The sequence below is a fragment of the Lipotes vexillifer genome, unplaced genomic scaffold, assembly GCF_000442215.2.
Source record: "Lipotes vexillifer unplaced genomic scaffold, Lipotes_vexillifer_v1.1 scaffold47, whole genome shotgun sequence".
Classification (NCBI taxonomy): domain Eukaryota; kingdom Metazoa; phylum Chordata; class Mammalia; order Artiodactyla; family Lipotidae; genus Lipotes; species Lipotes vexillifer.
Genome location: NW_006791298.1, coordinates 2859299 through 2865896, shown reverse-complemented (window position 1 = coordinate 2865896; position 6598 = coordinate 2859299). Strand labels below are relative to the sequence as shown.

General features: G+C 43.2%; 1 pseudogene; it reads right to left on the bottom strand.

The window, feature by feature from the left end:
• Window positions 1-2036: 2036 nt before the first annotated feature.
• Window positions 2037-2902, bottom strand: LOC103091314 (40S ribosomal protein SA pseudogene; annotated as a pseudogene).
• Window positions 2903-6598: the final 3696 nt, after the last annotated feature.

Sequence of the window (6598 nt, the reverse complement as noted above, 5' to 3'; positions counted from 1 at the left end):
TTTTGTTGCGGAGCACAGGCTCCGGACACACAGGCTCAGCGGCCATGGCTCACGGGCCCAGCCGCTCCGCGGCATGTGGGATCTTCCCAGACCAGGGCACGAACCCATGTCCCCTGCATTGGCAGGCAGACTCTCAACCACTGCGCCACCAGGAAAGCCCTAGGCTTCTTAGCTTTAACTTGAGTACCAACTTTCAGAAGTGATGTGTTCCAGTCCTGCTCCTGCTGCTGTTCCCTGGCTTCCCAGAGCATCCCAGTACAGGGAGTAAAAGTGTAGTCTCTAGAGTCCAGCTCCTGGCTTCAAATCATAGCTCTAACACTTACTGGCTCTGTAACCTTGGCCAAAGTACGTCATTTCTCCGGATCTCAGTTTCCTTCTCTTGAAAAAGGGGTACTATTAAAAATGATCTCATGTTTCTTGTTAGTATTAAGGGGGTTTTGCATGTTATCTTTTCACGGTTTCATCACAACTTCCGACTCTAGTTCAGGTCCTGGCACATTGCAGTTTCTTAAAACCGTTGACTCTTTTTGCAAAGCACTTCACATTAGCAAATTGAATAATCTACATTGGCAGATACAAAAACAAAAATGAGGTCCAAAGAGATTGAAATAACTTGCTTAAAATTACACAGATAGTAAGCAACAAAGCCAGGATTCAAAGTCAGATTTTTTTGGCTCCAGATTTCTGTGCTTCTCACTATTCTCAGTAGTGTTAATCCATATTTTATTCATTGGGGGCCTCTGATACTCTCCTGATGCTTGTGGAGCCTTCCATCCTCTAACTTGGAATCTGGTTGGTTTGTTATTTCTTACGCGTGGCTTAATGGGTTTCTTCTTCCAGACCCATCCCCTTCTGCTAGGTAATCAAGTAAGAAGTTCCTCCCCGCTCCCCAGGAAGGTCTGGGCCCAATATTAAATCCAGAGTTTACTCTGATTTCAGAGTCTTTGTTTTTCAAGGCAGAATGGTTAGTTGAAAGAGTATTGACTTAGGAGCTAAATGGGTTCCAGTGTTGATTCCTTCCTTTAGTACTTGTATGGTTTTGGCCAACGCAATTAATTTTCCTGAGACTTAGTTTCTTTATTTGTCAAGTGGGGATGGTAATATTAATAACACTTGCCTTACAGGATAATTGTGACACTGGAGATCATATATGATAAGTACTTGGGTATAGTAGACATTCAATAAGTCATTGTTATTGTTTGCTGAAGCAGTTACTTCAACTTGTGAGAGACCAAGCTGTTGCAGGCCCCAAAGATATTTGCTATTATTATGGGGGCTAATCTTTGAGTATACTGTCTTTCAGTTGTATTTGGGAGGGATGGGGGAAGAGACTAGCCTGGTGAGAAGGACACAATTTTTTTAATTAATTTTTTTTTATTGCATTATAGTTGATTTACAGTGTTGTGTTAGTTTCTGCTGCACAGCGAAGTGAGTCAGTTATACATAAACATATATCCACTCTTTTTTTAGATTCTATTCCCATATAGGTCATTACAGAGTACTGAATAGAGTTCCCTGTGCTATTCAGTAGGATCTTGTTAGTTATCTATTCTATATATAGTAGAAGACACATATTTGGCCTGGATTTGGATCTGGCCTGGATTTGGATCTGGCCTGTGGCAATTACCAGTAGTACAAACAGGCAAGTTGTTTAATTGTTGAGCTTCAACCTCTTCACTTGAGAAAACAGGAGTAATAATACCAATCTTATAGAGGCTTTTGAGGCTTAACTGAAATAGTATATGTAAGGCATAGCAGTGATTTTAAAAATATTTGTTCTCCATAAGACATTGTTACAGAATGTCCCAATGTTTGTTATGTGTCCTTGTATTCCTATTCGTACTCTTAGCACTCAGCATTGCCATCACATAGTAGGAACTAAAAAAATGTTCGTTGGACTCAATGGGCCCTTGAGTTGAATAGTACAAACACTTTACACCCAGAATTGTTTTTGTTTTGTTTTTTTAAAGAAACTGATGTTTATTTTCTATCTACCTTATTTCTGTTTTCTGCTTAAAAGCTCGGGGAAGAACAGCTTAAGACCAGTCAGTGGTTGTTCCTACCCTTTCAGTGGCCTGAGCAGTGGGAGCTGCAGACCAGTCCTCAGTGGCGGGCTGAGGGCTCCCATCTTGTGCAGGAACTTCTGGGCAGGCATAGAGGCACCTGCGCCTGCAGATGCGCCTGCAGACCCGTCTGCGACCGCGGGTAGAATATAGTGAACTTGGGAGCTGCAGCAGTCCATTCACCCTGATGTTCCTCCTTGGCCACGGCCTTCTCAGCATGGCCTGCTCTTCCTTTTCAGTCTCTCCAGCACCTCTGTAGAAGCAGAGATCAGGCGTGACTTCCCACGGTGTGCACACGGGATGGTACCACGCATGTGCAGAACTTCCTGGGCCAGGATCCACCACCTCAGACCCACTGAGTGAACTCCCTTGTTGCTGCAAGGATGGCAGTGTCCACAGGGCGCAGAGGAGAGTCTGTGTTACAGGGAGCAGTGGTAGGTGGGTTAACGTACAACACCTCTGTGAGAGGCTGGTCGTCAGCCCTGGGATCAGTAACGCCCAGAAGACGCGGCCTCTGGAAGGCTGCCTGGATCTGGTTAGTGAAGGTTCCAGGAGTGAAGCGGACAGCAATAGGAGTGGCTCCAGTGACAGCAGCAAACTTCAGCACAGCCCTCTAGCCAGTTTTTCTGGAAGATATGACACTGATCAGTCAGTTTTTAAATGGTAAATAACAATGGCACAAGCCATCTGCAGAAGCTTCTCCCAGGTCCCCTTCAGATCTATACTGTAGATGCCATCACTTTTCCTTATGTATTGTTATTGTTCCATTTGGAAATCAAGGTTGGTGCCACCTAAGTGGTTCCTGCTGCTTGGAATTTAAGGACATCCTCTTCCTTCATTTGTGGGACATCAAAGGCTCTGGTTATTGTGAAACTTTCCCTTTAAGTTATTATGGAAACCCAGGACAACACCGTCCAGACCCCTCTCTGGGTAGTGCAGAGTAGTACACCCAAAGTTTGACTGCTAGTATGCTCACTGTTCTGTGTCTGGAAGCCCTACAAAATAAAATGTTAAGGGAGTTTTATGCTGAGTAAAACCCCCAGGCTTAGGAACCAGCATGCTTAAGACCTCAGATTTCTTTCTGGCTCTCAGTATGAGGGTCATGATTATTTCCCTTGCGTCATCCTCCACATGTGGCTTTTCATCTTACATTCTGACTTTGCTCCAGGAGACGACACACTGCCTTATGCCAGGGACCTGGTGAAAGGTCACACTGGGAATGGCCAGGCTGGGAGGAGCTCACCTAATGGTGTGGGTCCCTGACTGCATTCTTTAGTGCCCCACCTCGGTGGGGTAAAAGCAAGAGTGAAAAATTCCAAAGGGGCCTAAAATTTAGAGTTTGGCCTGATAGTATAACTAGAAGGTTTTTTGCTCTGAATTGCTGTAACCAGGAGAGAGTGAGTTTCTGTCATTTCCCTACCAAATGAAAAATGGAATTTATGATGAATGGTTGTTAAATACAGTGATCTGAACTTATTCTTTCCAGCCTAGTGAGACCCCTTCCAACCTTTTACAGACAGTTTCTTTAAAGACAGCATGAGAAACCTCAGTGTCCTCTGAAGGTTTTTGTAAATGGATGCCAGCCCAGCTTTTATTAAACTGGGTTTATATGTCATTTAATTGGTCATCTTGACATACCTCTTCCAGACTCTGCTTGAGCAAGGACAAAATGAGTTGAGTGTTCTCTTCTGCTGCAAATGCTGAGCTTGAGTGTTTTTTGTTTTGCGGTACGCGGGCCTCTCACTGCTGTGGCCTCTCCCGTTGCAGAGCACAGGCTCCGGACGTGCAGGCTCAGTGGCCATGGCTCACGGGCCCAGCCGCTCCGCGGCATGTGGGATCTTCCCAGCCCAGGGCACGAACCCATGTCCCCTGCATCGGCAGGCGGACTCTCAACTACTGCGCCACCAGGGAAGCCCTTGAGTGTATTTTTTTGTTGTTGTTGCTTCAACTTTGTCCTTTTTTTCATGTTGTCCCTGAATTTGTTAAGTTTGTCCCTTTTTCAGGGTTTTGTTTCTTTTAATCTACATTGATTATGTCTAGTGTGGTTGATGTTCACCTCAGTCCAATTCAGAGTACTAAAGCAAATATCTACCGAGCACCTGGTCAACACAAAGCGTGCTAGTGCTATTTTCTAGAGCTTCAATGCAGTCTTTAGAGCTGCAGCATTCAACACAGTAGCCCTATGTGGCTATTGAAATTTAAATTAATTAAAATTAAATGAAATAGAAATTTCAGCTCCTCAGTTGTACTAGCCATATTTCAAGTGCTCCACAGCCACATGTGGGTAGTGCCTACCGTATTAGACAGCACAGACACAGAACGCTTCCATCCCTGTGGAAAGGACAGTGTTGTTATAGAGATTATAAGCGTAGCCTCTGGGGCCAAACTGCCTGGGTTCAAAAACCTGGCTTTGCCTCTTGTTAGCAAGTAAATTCATCTTTCTCAGTTTCTTCATCCGTAAAACAAAGCTAATAATAGTAGCTACCTAACAGGGTATTTGTGAGGATTGAAATGAGATGAGGTATTTAGAGACTTAGCACAGCGCCTGGCTCATAGCAGGCCACCGGAGGAGGACCTGGGGGAAAGGGAGGTTGCCAATAACAGAATGTTCAAATAGTGGCTGAATTCGGTGTCTGAAATACGATAGAAAATAATTTCCCTTTTAATTAAAAATCTGGAGGTAGGCAATCCAGGATTGGCATGGCATGTCCCAGTGGGCAGGATGAGGTATACATCCACTGTCTCTTTAGGTTCCCAGAATTTTCCTCCTGACATTTTCACTAGTGTCCTTTTGGCCTGAATTTAGTCACATGGCCACATCTAACTGCAAGGAAAGCTGGGGAACAATTTTTTTCTGGGCGCCTGTGTTTCTAGCTAAAATTTTTATTACTGATAGAGGAAGGGGGAAATGGATATTGGAGGAAACTAGCAGTCTCTGATACTAAGAGAGACAAGACTTGAAGCCAGAGTACAGAGGTCTTTAATGCAATCTAAGGAGTTTGTTTTTTATTGCTTGGTCTCTGTGGAGCTATTGATATTCTCAGTGTAGGACGTTAATACAATCAAAGGCTGTTCACGTAATGGACTCTGACTTGGTTCCTCAAACCAGCAATACTCACTTAGCAATACTCAGATAATTTCAAGAACAGTTACTTTCAATTAAAAAAATTTCCCCCTTAATCTTGCAACATTCTTTCCCACTCTCCCTCCTTTTTAAGTAAGGGGAAAGGTAGCCTGAGGGGAGGAAATGTGAGAAGGCAGCCCTTCCATCTGACAGCTCTCCTTTTAAACTTCCTACAGTGTATCACTGGCCCTCTCATAAAGGGCTGAGAGTGGAAATCAGTTCTTCACATGGGGTAGGGAGTGCTATCTTTTTGTTATCAAGATAGTGTGCTCTCTCTCTCTCTCAGCACTTGTGCTTACCTCATTGTTACCATCAACAATGCAGTGCCCCGCTAGATTCTAAGCAGCTTGAGGAGAGAGTTCAGGTCTTACTTGAGTCTGTATCCTCTGCAATTAACACAGTACCTAGGGCAAGGCATATATAGGGTTATGGAACTTCTAGGTAAATGCTGAGCCCATGAATGCTGTGTAGATTGCATTAACCTTAAGGCAGGTGCACTCGAGCTGAAATCCTCATACTGTTAATTACTGCTGAGTTTGTGCTGAAAGCATTTTATGCAAAGGCTGAGAGAGAGACTTGAAAGGTGGAGACAGTTGTGGCCACCTGGAATGTGATTCTGCTCAGAGTACATTGGACTGTGTAACAATCAGAGAGGTCAAATAGTTTGTGTTAAATCCTGGAGAGGTCCTCTCTTTTCTTACTTTGCCTTTGTCTTTCTAGGCACTGGTTTACTAAGATGATAAAAAATATACTGAATTTGTGTGCTTATAAAATATATCCTTAGGTAAGCCCCTCCAGTGAGATTTTTAAATCAATGAGTGTTTACTGTGTCTGTGTAAAGCATTATGGTAGGGGCCAGAAGGAATAAAAATAGATAAATAAAAGAACGAATCCTGGCTTTCAAGGAATTTACAATCAACAAACACTGTGCTAGGTTGTAGGAATCTAAATGATTGACTAGGCTCCTACCCACAAGGGGATTACAATATGGTACGAAAAGCAGACAGATAAGCAGTACTGTGATCTAGTGTTTGTACTGTGATCTAGTGTTTGAACCTTTCTCAGGGCCAAATGTACATGTTTTGGTTAAAAATTTAAAGAAATTGTCCATTTGAGATTTTGTGAAATCTGCAGACACGTTCTAGTTAACTAGTATGTAAAATGTTTTCGGAGAATCGGATATATTTTAGGAGTGGCAGGGATATGATATGCAACCAGGAGAGAGAGAGAGAGGGGGGAGGAAAGAAAAGAGGGTTGATCATTTTGAGGTGACATTAAATTATCTTTTGACACCAGCTGTATCTTTTTTATAACAGAAAATGGAAATAACTCTGTCCTTGACCTTCAAAAAGAAATTGACTTACCTAGCTTAACTATTCAAACAAACAACTGTGTACTCTCTTCAATTCCT